The sequence below is a fragment of the Chinchilla lanigera genome, unplaced genomic scaffold, assembly GCF_000276665.1.
Source record: "Chinchilla lanigera isolate Chin_1 unplaced genomic scaffold, ChiLan1.0 scaffold00047, whole genome shotgun sequence".
In the NCBI taxonomy this organism is placed as follows: Eukaryota; Metazoa; Chordata; class Mammalia; order Rodentia; family Chinchillidae; genus Chinchilla; species Chinchilla lanigera.
In genome coordinates, this window is record NW_004955448.1 from 2,585,727 (window position 1) to 2,602,429 (window position 16,703).

Sequence of the window (16,703 nt, forward strand, 5' to 3'; positions counted from 1 at the left end):
AAACAGTGGTTCCAGGTTAGGGCATGGCAGTGGATGGGAGATGCAGGTCAAACGATACGTGTTCCAGACACGAGGACAAACAATTCATGAAATCTCATACACAATGCAAAAACTATAGCTAATAAGACTGACTGTATAGTATTAGGGATTTTTGTTAAGTAAATGTTGATTGCTCTTGTCACCCACAGAAGTAACAATATAATATATATGGTAATTTCCTTTACTGTAGCAACCATTTAATTATCTGTGTGTATCCTATAACATAACATTATAAATCATGGATGTACTCACTTCCTTTTTGTCTTAAACCAGCATGGTTTGGCAGAATAGGCCTATTATTCTAGATACCTGATAGTTTGAGGTAGGGGGACCTTAAGTTCTAGGCCAGCCTGAGGAAGTTACTGAGACTTTATCTCAAAATAAACAGGGCTAGGAGTATAGCTCAGTGGAAGTGTACTTGCCTAACATGTGTTAGACCCTATTCAACACACACGCACACACACACCAAAATAAAACATTCTGAACCACAGAAACTGGGTTAAGAAGTGGTAAATACTGTTTTAATTTTGGGGGAAAATTTGTCATAGAGCAGCAGACGACTAAAATGGTACAACTAAGAGATCATCAATTAAAAAAAAACCCAAATCAGAATTTATACTGTAGCTCTAGCTTAAGAAGTAACTAATATTTTATATACCTTTATGAAAATGAGAAAATAAACACCGAGAATTTTCTTGGTTAGTGGTTCTGATTTAACCCATCTAAATCTCAACATCTACAAAGCACCAGAAGTTTTATTCCTTGGAAAGAAGTGCAGAATTCTAGGTTCTCGAAAGCATTCTTTTAGTTGACATAACTACTAATTTGACTTTATTTTATAAAATACAGAATTTTAGAATGAATGAAAAAGGAAATAATTTTAAGATTTTCTAAATTTAACTAGAAATTTCTATTAAATTTAGGAGAAAAGAGGTAGGGTACATGCAAAAAGTGTAGATAATCTCAAATGAGATTGGCTCTAAATTTAAATTAGTTAAAATGTATTGCATTAAAAATAAACATATGGCAGTTTTAATTCAAGTGTCTAAAAACTTGGAAACTTTTCTCTTTCTGCATCATTTAATGATGTTTCTAAAATTTTTATGGGAAATTGGGGCTGCTTTTATAAGAAAATAATGTAAATATGATTTAGGGTTACAATTTTAAAATTCTTAATTAGTACTTACCAAATAGGTCTTGATTCTAACTTTATTTGACTGTTTTCACACAGTAATTGTTCTTCAATATTAAAAATTTAGGTTTTGCTCATTAACTATGCTAAAAAATAGCTTCCTGTAACTACGGCTGTCTTGCTCATCAATGGTAATAAGTTCCACTTGTCTCTACAAAATGCATGTGCTGTGATCTGCTGGCAAAACCAGATAATTGGCATGATTTGTCTACCAGTTGTATTTTTTTAAAGCAGTACCATTAAAATACAGCCACATTTTAGGATAAAATATTCCATGTGTTTTTTAGCAACCTAATGGGGAAAGTTTAAGAATTTTTGTAATTTGATATTGGGCTTTTAGGGAAGCACAGAGAGAATCAACGGCGAGCTCAGACAGAGCATGGAAGGTGAGGATGAACATTCTCTCCTGCTCCAACTACACCTCCTATCATAGGGAGTGAAATCACAAAGCTTATGCTGAGGTTAACTTGGAAAATGAAAAGAACAGCCATACTTTCCCTCACAATTTGAGACTTAGATGAATGTTCATTCTTTTATTCTTTTTTAAGCAAAACTTACATTCTGACATAACGGGCATATTATATTTCATCCCAAAGTTACTGCCTCTACAATTTAGAAATTGTGATTGAAATGGAAAATTTTCTGTGCTCATCAGGGTACCAAATCTTAACTATATTCTGAAATAATACAGAGGTTAGGCTGCAACACGAAAATAGCACAAATGCAACTATGTAAAAACTGAAAAGGGACCTTTGGAATCAAGTTTGCTGCAGCTTTAAATATGATCTGCTATGAATATCAGGAAGTGCTTATGGCTTACTCAGTAAACGTATACCAAGCTTAGAAATGGTGGCATTTGGGCAGTATCTTGGTTACTTTTTTCTCGTTGCTGAGACAAAATACCTGACATATAAAATGAAGGAAGGAAAGGTTTATTTTGCTCACAGTTTGTGGAGGGTTCAGTCCATACTTGGCTGGCTCTAAAGCAGAGTGGCACATGGCAGAGGGCAACAGTTCATGGCGATGGAAAACAGCAAAGCAACAAGAGCAAAAGGGAGGAGCAGGATGTGATGGGGGGCAAGCCTCTTTTCCTCCCTTATATTGTGTGCAAACTACCCACCCCAGGGCAGGTGTAGCACTCACGTCCATAATTCCATCATTTGACCGTGGATCAATTATAAACTCTAGAAGCCAGTCCCATGACTTCATGAGGCTTTGGGGGTACATCCAGACACAAACCATAACATGCTACCCCTTGCCCTCCCAAAGACTCATACGTCTCTTTATGGAAAGGCATTTAGTCCATTTGCAAGAGCTGTCAAAACCCTAACAGTTTCAGCATTGCTGAGAAGTCCAAGTACCAAGTCTCCTCCAAGTTTTAAGGCAAACTCTTAGCTGTGAGCCCCTGTACAAATGAAAAGTTAAACACTTCCAACACTCAATGACACAAGATAAATATTACCATTCCAAAATGTATAAAGAAGGGGATACAGAGCATTGGGACCAAAGCAAGTCCAACATCTAGCAGGGCAAACATTAAGTCCTGTAGTGCCCTGTGCAACATTTGAAGAAATCTTTGGCACATTCTGAGTTGCACAGGGCTTGCATGACTCCACCCCTTATGTCACTTCTGGTGACTGTAGCTCCCATGGCTTCTCTTGTGGGCCTGCTTTGCTCTCTCCTTGCAGCTTTCCTTAGACAATCCAAGTGCCTGGATTTTCCAAACTTCTGGGTTCTCCAATGCACCTTTTGCTTCACCCTCACAGCTTCACACACTGCCCTTCACTACCTGGCCCCCCAGGCTTTTTTTTTTTTTTTTTGGTTTTTCTCCATTCCCTGGAACCGAACTCACGACCTTGCGCTTGCTAGGCAGGTGCTTTGCCGCTGAGCTAAATCCCCAGCCCCTACCCCCAGGCTTTTTGAAATGTGGGTGGAAACCTCTTTAACCTCAGAACTCTTGAATTCTCCATGCACCTAAAATCAGGGCCAGGTGGATGATGCCAGTGTCTGCTTCCACCTGGAGCCAAGCTTTCCTCTCTCTTGGCAATAGGAGTCAACTGTCAGGATGACAGGGTACTCTGAACCTGATTCTGAGGAACAAATTCTCCATGCTGCCACCATTCTGGAACCTGGTACAGATGCTGCTGCCACTCTGGAATATGGCGCTCTGTGGTTTTCTTCTCAAAGCAAAGTATTTCTTTTACCTTTGTACTTTTGAGGCTACAAATGTGGGGACTTGCTGTTGCTTTTGATGCCCTCAGGCCATCTTTTATATTCTCCTGTTCCTTCTCAGCAATGAAGATCTCCTCAGCTCTATCTTTGCAGTCCACAGCTTTACTGGAGCTCCCTTTCTGGCCTGTCTCACATTTTAAATCATCCTGCTGAACTCTTTGCTCTTGATTCTCAACATGAACCTGGCTAAAAGCCCCCAACAACAGCCATGCCACTGCCCCAACACTTGACTGCCTTGAAATTTCTTTTGCCAGATTACTCAGTCCACCACCCTTAATCTCAGTCTTAGTCAAAGTCTCTGGACATGAGAAAAATACAAAGAAACTTTTTGCCAAGCCACAACATACATTGTCTGGACTCCAACAACCAATGCAGTCCTTCCCAGCAGAAACCTCCTGAACCCGGTCTTTACTGGCAGGATTTCTATCAGCCTTCTGGTCTTCTGAGCCCTGACCAGAATCTCCCATACAGAACAGCTGAAGGCATTCGAGCTCTACTGTTTCAGGTGACATCTCTGAACCTTTCCAAACTCTTCTCACAAGCCATTTCCAAAGGCTCTTGAACCACATGATCAGGTAATCACAGCAACTACCCCGCTCCTCTGGTACCAAATTCTGTCTTGGTTAGTTTTTTTCTCATTGCTGAGACAAAATACCTGACACAGAAAATTAAGGAAGGAAAGGGTTGTTTGCTAACAGTGTATGGAGGTTTCAGTCCATACTTGGTTGGCTCCAAGGCACAGTGGCATATGACAGAGGGCAACAGTTCATGGCAGCAGAAGACAGCAAAAGCAACAAGAGCAAAAGGGAGGATGAGGGAGGAGCAAGCCTCTTTCCCTCCCTTACATTGTATGCAAACTACCCACTCCAGGGCAGGTGTAGCACTCACATCCATAATTTCAACATTGGACCATGAATCAATCATAAACTCTAGAAGTCCACCTCATGACTGCATGAGGCTTTGGGGGGACATCCAGACACAAACCATAACAGGCAATAATACCAGTTGTATATTATCCACAACAATATTAGAGATAAAGTGAAAAAAGTGCCATTTATAAGTGATCCACAAACCCTATTTTCACCACTTTTGCATCAGACTCTCCCCAGAGCTAATAATAAGTAGGCCAAATTACTAATTTAATATTCACTTTTTATTGCCCCATTCTACTTATTGCTGGAAATACACCCAAGGAATGAAATAGTCACAAGGCATCTGGCCAGATGGCAGAAGGAGAGCACAAACCAAGATTGTAGATTGCTCATAAACTGGAGACTTTGCCAACTAACATACTCTTCTTCAAACTGATGACCTAATGAACTGTAATACAGACACAGTATCATACATATATATGCACATATTATATGTGTGTATGTGCATATGTACATGTACATATTCATTCCCAAATCTACACTGGGCTCAGTAGGGCCATCAACATTTCATCTACTTCTGACCTTAAAACTTCTTTGTGTTGAGATTTGGTGGATTATTAACTGCTTACATTTATAAAGCCATTGGTCAGCATTCACCTATAATTAAGCTTCAGTCTGATGCATGTGTCATGATGCCATAATAAGAAAGAATTTATAAAAATCTTTGAATATCATCCATGGTAGAAAGCATCATTTCCCCTGAATGAAAGCACAAATTCCTTGTTGGTTTGTATGCATGTGTCTCGTAAGGCAGATATAATTTGAAGGCTACATAGCTCTTGTCAGGAGCTTTGAAGTCAAGTATTATTTGCTACATGATGTTAGGGAGTAGTATATTATATTTGACAGATGGTACTATAATGGTAAATTACCAAATTAAAAATGAAGATACATTTTAGTTTTTGGTGGGAAATGAGCTAAAAGTCATGTCTTAGTTACTTTTCTTTCTGGCTGAGACAAAATACCCAACACCCAAAATTAAGGAAGGAAAGATTTATTTAGCTCACAGTTTGTGGAGATTTTAGTCCATAATCAGCTGGCTCCAAAGCAAGGTGGCATGGCACAGGAGCAACAGTTCAAGGCGGAAGAAGACAGCAAAAGCAGCAAGAGTACAAGGGGGAGTGGTGTAGCACTCACACTATCTCTGTGCCCTTCTCTTGCACAGGCTGAGCATGTTTACAAAGTAAAGACCCTGGCTCCCTGAGGAATCACTGTAATTGAACTTTTAAACTTCTCAAATTGACACAATGAACAACATCCTAGAACTGTAAGGATGTTGAACTATACCAGGATGTAGAACTGCTGAGTTACTTAACTGAGCTTCTAGCCTTCAAGTTGACACAATGTGTCAATTATAACAAGCCAACAGCCCTTTCAGAAGCTAAAGAAGATCATGGCAAGAAAAATAGAGTAAAACTTTTTCCCACAGTGGCCCTTATTCTTTATAACTCTTGCTTTCATGTGTTTTCAGGAAGTCTACTTAGACCTGAGCATCATGGTTAATTCTATTCACTCAGCTCAGCTTCACTCAGTTAAGACTAATACTAGTTCAGGAATGAGATGCTAAAATGAACACTTTGGGTCATACTGCATTTGTTTTCAGTCAGAGTTTATTTAGAAAGATTTATAACTCACATGTTTACTTTAAAAATTCCTTACTATGCAAAGGGAGGCATAGGATGCATTTTTATTTAAAGTGGCAGCAAGCAAGTGCACTGTAGTTTTGTACATGTTTTTCCTGTACATCTGCAGATAATTGTTAAACATTTGAAAGAAAGCATACAATTCCTTTGGCTGTGTATTTCAGTTGAATTTTTAATCTTGTTGAGAGAATCTGGCAGCAAAGCATTACACCCCAAACAATGCCTTCATTTTACTTGGCTGGAAAACTTGCCAGTGGTTGCAGTAGATCTTTTGCTGAGGCAATGCTGACAGGGAATTGAGCAAAACATACAGTTAAAATACTTAATATAGTGATGTCAGTTTAGCCTTAGCAGGGAACGTGGTGCATTGTCTTGTGCAATAGAAAACATGTGCCACTATACAATAAATCTTCCTGAGGATCCAGAGTACTGAATTTACTCTCCCCACCCAATTCTCAGTAGATAGCAATTGTAGATTACAGCAGATTTCTGCTCACAGGGCTGTGTGCTGAGTTCTTTGAGGTCAGGAAAAGTGGCTTCAATACTATATATTGGCACTCTCTATAAACTCTCTACAAACTGGCATTGTGCTCACAGTTAATATTTTGATGGGTGTCTGTATTTTAATAAACAATTTTCTGTCTCTTAAGTCAGTGAGGTTTATGCTGTGTTTGGGGTCCCCATTCATGATGATGGGTCCCTACCCTATATTTCTCACTTGCATAATGGTGCACCCATGTAATGGTTTAAGTGCTTTGTTTGCTCCATGTCTGTGGCTCATGATGGGATAGAAATAAACTTTATAATGTGTAAGCTGGAAAAACCAAAGAATAAAATAGGGAACTGGCTGAGGAGAAACAGTGTACACCTGAGGATTTGATAATGGATGTTTCTACTGCCATGTTACATGTAACAGCAAATAATAATAAATAAGATGTGCTTGCAGATCTAGGCTGTTTGTTGAAAATGATTTCTAAGTAGCATGAGTATTTAGTATCAGTACTGATATGAATTATCAATGAATTTATTTAACCATTAATGCAGACCCAACTATGTATGAATAGCCCTTTGATGATTAAAATTACTATACAGGAAAAATATAACTGCATTAAGAAAAGCAAATGCATTCTTAATTTATTTCTTAAACTATAAAGCTTTAAAAGCCAAAGCTCAATAAATCCACTAGATTATCCACTCTCTAGGATAAAAGATTGAATTTTTCTCTGTATGTATTTCAAGAACAGTGTCTGATACGTGGTAGAGAGTTTTTAATGCTTGAGGAATGGAGCAATATATTTTACTATTATTATTTTGTCTTCCAAAAAATAAATCCTATTTGCTGCCAAATTCTCCATGAACATATGTTAATTTTGTCAGAGGGAGTGTACACTCTAGAAATAGACATATCTGCTTACTTAATTACATGAATCCATGGTTAAATGACACAGAGGGGAATAATGTCTATCAGGTATTGCATATGTCAATGTATCTATCTTTTAAATCCTTTTTCTTAAATTGTTCTTCCAATCCTCACAATATCCACATGCAAATATTATCATTTCATTTTACAGATGAAGTCAAGACTAAAAAAACAAAGCAACAATAACCAATGACTCCAAAGCTCATAGGTTACAAAAAAGTATTTCCCCCTTATAATATTTGTCTATCACATATTCGTAAGTATACTTCACGTCATCTTTACTCTGGTGCTCAGCCTTATTTAGCGCAGCCTCTGATGGGATTTATGGCAACAGTTAAAAGAAATCACAGCTGTTCTTCAGTTTCCTCTTGAGTTTTCTCTAACCCTGTAACTCCTGGTCTTGACAAGTCACATGTCTTGCCTAATTTCAACAGGGTGAAATCTCCTGGAAAATTATAATACATAGGGCATATTTGATGTCAAGGAACCATGGATTTATAATCCTTCCATGGAGATGGATGCCTCAAAAAGGTGGGAAAGTTCAGAGTATTTTTTAATAAGAATACAACCTACCTTACTTGTAAGAAGAGCTGACTTGCTCGTATACATGTGGCTCATAGCAAAACAAAAATTTTTTATCTAGAAATGCAAAGGATGTTCATCCCATTGGAGATCAACGATGGGGCAGTGTAAGGACTTTATTAATTTGCTTTATTTTCCTTTTAGTTTTGCGTCAAGCTGTCTGTTCTTCTGCACTTCTGCTATGCAAACTAGGATTTTAATTTCAGCGCGTTCAAGGGTTGAAACAAGTTATTAGCTTCTATTGTGCTTGTCAAGTAACCTCTTTGTCTCTTTCATTTGCAGACTAAGGGTTATCATAATGCTGCTAACTTCCAGGATTAAATATTAGCAGTATTGAAAACAGTGCACTTAATAAAATGCTTCGTATTAGAAGGCATTTAAAAATGTTATTTAAAGATTTAGCTTCAATAAATTAATCATCAATAAATGTATTCTTGGTGCATTAGAAATACATGGTAGAGTATTTCTTTAACTTGAAATCTGAAAATGTCATGACATTATGTCTGATAATCCTTTAGTTTGACAAATGTTGAGTTGGTAATATGAACAAAATATGTAGAATGTACACATAGATAAAACATTAGCGATTTTTCAGAAACACAAAATGTACCTCAGAAATGGTTAAATCAAGTCCTCATAGGAACATTGAGCATTTGGATACATGTCTGAGAAGTACAAGTTCACAAAAAATTTCTTTGATCTTTTCATGTATATGGTTTCTATAATTTTAACATTGTTTTAAGAAAAAATAGTCCAATCTTTTTTGGTCTTGCTAGTAAAGTTACATAACAAAACGATAACAACAGCTCAGCATTTATTTCTCAACATGTTTCTTTTTATTCACTAAGTTAAGGAGTGCAGATTGGATGTGTCATTCTTTCCAGACCTAAAAACTGGTACAATAGTGGGAAATTACTTGATAGACTCCTGTCGGCCTCCACGTATCCAGCCACAGGGCTAAAATTTATGGCTTTGGCTTTGTCTAAGTGCTTGTATGGAACTTCGGACTCTCCATAGTTACGCCTCCACTGGAGCCAAAAATTCAGTGAACTCTTTCTTATCTACAAAGTAACACATAGCAGGTTTTATCAGGTTTTTTTTTTTTTTTTTCTGTGTGACTATTTAGAATCAATGACTTGACCAAGAATTTTCTCATAGCAACAGCAAAAACAAATTCAGGAGAAAAAATAACATTCGGTAAGTAAATCATTTTCTAAGCTAAAAGTCTTAATTCTGCATGAGTTTAGAGAAGGCCATGGACTGACGTGTAAGGGACGGCAGAGGGAAGAAGAGTCTTAGAGTTTTCGTAGTGCTTAGAGTTCAGTCACTGTTGGTCTGATGCTCTTACAGTCTTAATTCCATGAAAGTACACACAAGCAAAAATGTCTCCGCAGATTTTGGCACACCCGCCTTCTGCTTTCAGGTACACCTCCATAAATAAAACCCCAGAGCGCAGAATTCTTACTATAAGTCTATTTTTACATATTGTACCAATTCTCCATTTTTATAGAAATATCATGACATCACTATATATCGCCATTGCTTTTGCAGTGGCTTTAAAATATTTTGAAGGTTGAAAAATGATTTCCTGTTTCCAGTATTTGCGGTCTGGATTTTGGAACAACACTCTTTCTGATAAGAACTAAAAAGTTTAAATACGTTATTTATAAACCATTCTTAAATACTGTGAAGAGCTAATAACACAGTAAGGACACAAACTGAAAGGAATATAGAAACCTAAAGTTGTAACAAAACCTTACCTGGTCCTGGGGGCTTTGTGATTGCAGCAAATTTAAACTTAGACTGTGAAAGTGTCTTTATGAGAATGACAGAAGTTAAAGTCCTATTTCTGCTTGACATGGAAGGCGCATAGCAGACTGTCTCTCAAATAAGTTGACACTCTACCATCATTTGTAGATTCATAGAATAAATCTGAATTACAAGAGTACTCACATGCCTGCCTTTCCAGGCTGAGGTTATATCACAAAGGAATGCAAGTCTGGAACATAAACTAACAGGTCGCAGACTGGTGGTGCAAAAGCAAAGGCAAATCCTCTCTGGAGGAAGACACTTTTAATTTATGCCTCATAATATTCTTACATACAAATTTTCAGGTACAGTGATCAGTCAAATATATCCATGTCACCAAGGGAAAGAACAGACAGAATCAACAGATGGTCCATAAGGGCTTCAGATGTTGGAAATATTCATCATGGAACATAGACTATCTATAAAATAATAGATGCAACATTAAGGATGTTTGCAGGAATAAGAAACAATGAAAAATGACATGAATTTGAAATGATCCAAATATATCTTCCAAATGAAGAAATATATAATAAAATGAAGAGTTCAATGGATAGATTTAACGGATTAGTACACCTAGAGATAGAAAAAATTGTATATAATGTAGCATAGAAAAAACAATGGAAAAAAACAGAAACCAGAATTCATGACATGGAATTGGCAATGAGAAATTCTAAGTGAGTTTTATAAAGTTTTAAAATGTTACATTTTTTGACTGTAATTATTTGAGACCACTGCCTCTTTCCAGCACTCTCTAATAATTCTCATGTAAGACAGGCTTAGAGTAACTACAGCTTGGTGTCCTGTTAAAGGAATTTAAACTGAGGGATAAATTTTATTTAGATGTAGTGCACTATATGTTTTGTAGTCACTTTTGACTTGCGTACATTGAAGTGATACCAGCTACTGGTATAAAAATGTGACTGTGGTTGGTTCTGGCATTTGACAGAAGCATGGGCTCACACTGGTGACTACTGTCCTTGTAGTAGTAGGGGGGATAATTGGATCGCTTTGTCTGGTGGGGGGCTTTCTTTGGGGGTGAAAGGCATGTGGAAAAGTCTAAAGAAAGCAATAGATTCTCATTTCTGAGAGGAGAAAAACAGAAGTTCAGTTCTCTATCTGTGTCCCTGCAAGGCCTGGGACATATTACGGATATACTATGTGCATTCTTCCAGTAGCTCCCCTCTTCCAGTTAGAGCAAGGTTTGAATTCTCAAACTAAAACAAACATTAACATAATGATTTTATTACATACTGATAATTTCTGCATACTAAAGATTTTATCTTGCTTTATCTTAACTGCTTTTGAATGTTTTAAGTATTATTGCTCTCTAAAAGATATAAAGTGATAACTAAGACTTTCCTTTACTTTGACCTCAATACACCAGTTTCCTTTTCAACTTTTTTTCCGTCTCCTCCCAGTGATGACTCGTGTACGTAGTTTCACCCAGCTTTTGGCTTGTATGTATAAAATTCAGAGCATTTCTCAGAAATTTTCCAGCCAAACTAGATTTATACCTCTGGTCCCAAGGCCTTTTATCATTTAAGTAACTGAGTGTTAAGGAAATAATTATTTAGCACGTGACCAAGATACTTCTGGTGGTAGAATCTGCAGAACTCAAAAGGAAAACTTTGAGCTATATGCTAAATAGATTGAGCAAGAGAATGACAGATGGATTGGAAGATGCAATCCCCAAAGTCTTGTTCTTTTTCTTGTCAGAACTCCAGCCTATCAGACTGTCTGAGCCTGAATCCCTTTGACCTTCCCTCCAGAAACCACACCTTTCTTACTGTCCGTTTTGCTTTTCTTGATTTAAAACAATTATTTTCTTTTTACAGTGCTGAGATCAAACCCAGGACCTTGCACTTCTTAGGTAAGCACCATATCACTGAGCTACATCCCCAGACTTTAAATTTTTCATTGGATAGCTTTGTCTATGAAATGGTAATATTTATGAAATTATTAAGTAATACTGAATTAACTCATCTCAAAGTAATCTTTCAAAAAACTTGCTTTACCATACAGTTTTTTATATTCTCTTATTTCATCTTTTAATGCCCCTTTAAACTACAAGTGTAAAGTTTTCCCTTTAAGATATTTTCCATAGATTTCATTATCTTCATAATGTTTTTATCATCAATTTAGGTTTAGGTTTTTCCTGCAGTTTTTTGATCCATAATCAAATGGTTTTTCTTGGTAAGTTCTAATAAAAATGAATTCTTATCATTTCCTTGTTCTTTTGTCTTGATCTAGTTTTCCTCCCTTTTCTGAAATATTTCTCCTGATTTAACCGCAATCTTCTGTTCTTTCATTCCTATCATCTTGGTTATCAAAATGCTGTTCTCCTCACCCTCATCTTTACCCAGCTCCTGGTGATAAGTTCTTCCTTCCACCCTCAGTATTAGGGGATCAATGCAGAATGTGTGTGCACGGCAAGTGCCAAAAGTCACAGGGTGCCACTGTCATCATGATCTCAGTATGAACATGTGCGAAGGAGATGCTTGCAGAGCTCAGAATATGTGAGTGAGGAGTGAGCAGTGTTAAGCTGCTGAAATTATTTTGTTGACATGGCCTACCCATGTACAGATTTGAGCTGTCTAACTTCTGGTAGAATTTGTAGGAAATTTTATTCCATAGCCCATTGGCTACAAAAACCACTACTGACTTCAGAATAGTCACTTTTTTCCTTGGAAACATACCTGACAATATTCTCTTGGACATAAATGACAGACTACCCGGCCCAATCTGGCTCACGAAAATAGAAGGGGTTTTGACTTACGTAGCTGAATAGGTCCAGAAGACACCACAGGGAGCTGGATTCACTCCTTTTTGGCTCACTGAGGCCTCATGCTTGGTCTGTTCTCAGAAATGCAATCTCCTCATCAAAGTGTCTGTGGAGTATCCATTCCCAAAGAAAAATAGAACCTCAGAATTTCTTTTGGGCCTAATACATTTCTGTAGAATATATACTGGCTTTTTAATATAGCAGTGAAGGAAAGATATTAAATATTCCTGTAAATGCTTTTGGATTTAGGTAACTTTTACCTTATATGGTGCATGTCTAGTAAAATGGTAGATAAGAGATAAAAGATCAAATGACTATTTAAATCCTGGTATTAATTGATCCAGAGAATGATTTGTAATGTAAAAGGGGGGGGAGTATACACAGGAAGAAGAGGAGAAAAAGAACAGTAGAGGGGAAAGGGCAAGGGACAGAGAGGGGAGGACAAAGTGTATTGTTTTAATATCTAGGTCTAGATTTTATCTCCATCAACTAATACATTAATGACCTGAGCATACCACTTTATGTTTTCAAACTTCAGGTTCCTTACACCATGGAGGCAGTACTAAGAGTGCTTTTCTTTTAGTAGCATATTGATTAAATGCAACGATGTAGGTTAAACTCATTAAATAGCATTTGGCATATTGAAAGCTCTTAATTAAGCAACAGCTACTTTTGTCACTGAACCTGAAACACAATAATAGATTCTCATAAATGCTCGTTTCCTTCATTTTTGCTCTGTTCATTTCTTCTTATGGTTGTAGTTTTTAGTTTTATTCTAATAGCTTATTCTATTCAGGGTCTGACCTAGATTTTGTGAAGCCTAAAGCTCATGTACTTTTGAGACCCCTTTAAAGGAAAGTAAACAGGATCCTGCTCTGACTTGGTTGAACAGATGTGCCCTGAACACAGCTGGGCTACAGAGAAGAAACAGGCAAAAAAGGAAAAATTGAGCAAAGTGAGGGAGAATGCTGGAGACCAGGAAGGAACTGTCAGGAGCTCTCTAAGCATGGAGAGTTGGAAAGACAATGTAAATAAAGCAGTGAAACAAATTTCAAATTTAAGCTTAGCCTATTGACTTGAGGGAGATGGATTCTAAGTTGCTGGAAAAGGTAAATTGGAGAACGCCAGCAACCTCATCGTGTGGGGCACTGACAGTCCTAACTGCTCCACTCCAAAGAAAGAACACACTCCAACACCTGGAACTCTATGTGCTACAACAATCACCGTGAAATGCCAACTGGCCTTAGTGGCCAGGAGTCAACCCCTTACTGCATCCACAAACCCTTGGGACAGTATGAGCCTTACAGGGAAAAAAACCCAAAAAAACAAAAACCAAAACAGGCCCTGAACATCCGCCAGCTTCAGAACTGGTGCGTACTGCGGTGACAAACCCTAATTCCACCCATGCTTGCCTCACAGGACTGGAAAGATCTTCTACCCCCGGGCTTCAGGACTATAACTCTGGGTTCCAAAATCCCTAGAATCACCTGTGCCTGTCTCTCAGGTCATGCAGAAGTTTCCATCCACGTTCCACAGCTCCAGAAATGTGGCTATGAAGACCATAATCCCCAGCTGTACCAGTGCTCACCTTACATGACCCAGGGAATGTTTCTTCCATGTCCTGTACTTCTAGTAATGTGGGTACACGCAGCATGTCAAACCTCAACATTATCTGCACATATTGTAGGAGCTAGAAAATTTCTTCTCTGTAGCTCAAGGCATATGAACCACAGCTGGTGGTGGTTAAAGTCATGGAACCACTCACACTCGCCTGCTGAGTCCTGGAAAAGATTTCATCTGAGAATATGAGCTCTAGGAAAGAAGAGACCAGTGCTATAAGACACAGCATAACTTGTGTTTACCCTAGATTACCTAGATAAGTTCGCCTTTGTATCTCAATGTTTAAATCTATAGTTACCATTGCTATACCATTACAGGTACCAGAACCACCGATGCTCATTCTGTAGAATCTGCAGAAGGCCTTCTGTGACTCTGGGACAACACCCTGTGGCTCTGGGATCGTAGATGCTGTTGCTACAGCTTTTGGTGTCACCTGTTCTTGCCCTGTAGAACCTGGCTACAGTGTTCTGCACATCCTGCCTCACCAAAACTGTGGAAGACACTTTTACAAGGCCCAGAGGCATCAGGGTTATACTCTGTGGGACCCCAGAACATTCATCTTTGGAATACTGCATCCACTGCAAAGTTGTACAATTACTTTCATGAACTGCTGTAGGTTAGATGACTAAGTGACTCATCTAGCCACTGCTGGCATCAATTAGAGCTAAAGAAATCACTCAGAGGCTACATTTTTGAGCTCCATGTTAACGAAAAAGTAAATGAATAGAAATCATGAAAAATAACCATTGGACATTTGGAGCTGAAAACTTTAATTAATGAAATAAAATGCAATTAAGAGCTTCCACAATATACCAAGACAAGCACAAGAAAGGCTTTTTGAATCTGAGAGCAGATGTTTGAATGGACCTAGTTAGACTCTTCCCAAGATACCATGTCCCCCCTCCCACACAAAAAAAGCAAAAACAAAAGAAAAAAAATGAAGAAGTCTTACAAAACCCAGGGAACATCATTATGTGAACAAGTGTTTTCATTATAGAAATTCTAGGAGAAAAGAGAAATGGCATTAAAACTGGTCATGAAACAGCTGAAAATTTCTGAAATCTTCAGATGTATGCATACCCAAATACGAGAAGGTTAAATGATTCCAACTGCATTCAACCAAAAAAGATCTTCATGAAGGCATATTATAGTCAAAATATCAAAATTACTAGACAAAGAAGATTCTAAAAAGAACAAGAGAAAAGAATCAAACCACATATAAAGAAATGTCCATTAGACATAGAACATTTTTCTCAGCAGCAACCTTACAGGTTAGAAGAGAGTGGGATGATGTAATTAAAGGAAAGAAAGAAAAAGAAAGAAAGAAAGAAAAGAAGGGAAGGTTAAGGAAAGGAAAGGAAAGAAGAGAGCAATCATATTTACACATACCTGTAATCCTACAACTAAGGAGGCTGAGGCAGAAAGATTGTTGACAGTTCAAGGCCAATCTGGGCTAAATAGTGAGTTCAAGGCTTGAATCACATGGTGAGACCCTGCCTCAGAAAACAAAACAGAGCAAAGCGAAACAAAATAAAACAAAACACACAGAGAGAAGGAAAGAAGCCTGTCAAGAAAGAATACTATGCCCAGAAAAACCATTTTTCAGAAATAAAGGAGAAATAAAGTTTTTCCTACATAAGTAAAATCTGAGAGAATCCTTCACTACTACACCAGACCTACAATAAATGCTTAGTGATGTCTTCAACTAGAAACAAAAGGATGATAGCTACCATAAAGGGAGGCAGAAGTGTAAAAAACTCACTAGTGCTGCATGAAAGAGAAAAAGACAATGAAACCCTACTGTGGTAGACAACTACTAAATCACAGAGATATATAATAGGCTGTAAGAACAAATACTATATAAAATAAGCAGAACACAGCAAAATGATAAGAGAAAGTTTAGACCTATCAATAATAGCCTTGAATATAAATAAATTAAACACACCAGTCAAAAGACATACACATGTAAAATAAAGAATAAGACTCAGTTTTATGCTCCATGCAAGAAACTTGCTTCACTAGGAAAGATACATATAGACTGACAGTGAAGAGTTGGAAAAAACATATTACACAAATGGAAAATGAAAGTCAGAAGAGTAAATATTACATAAGATGAAGCAGACTAAATAAATTGTGGAAAACACAAGGAAGTTACTATATATTAATCAAAGGATGAATTTGGTAAAGATATATGTTATGGTTGATACATTGTGTCAACTTGGGGAAGTTTGGCTTAGTTTGGCTTAGTGACTCAGCAGGGAGCCAGGGTGCTTACTTTGTATACATCCTGAGCCTGTGGAAGAGGAGGGCATGGAGATTATGTGAGAGCTACACACCCCTTCGGTGGGGGTAGCCTGTTTACACAAAGTAAGGCAGGGAAAGAAGCTGCTTGCCTCCATTCCTCCCTTTTGCTCTGGCTGCGTTGCTGTTCCGCTGCCATTCCCGGTTTTGC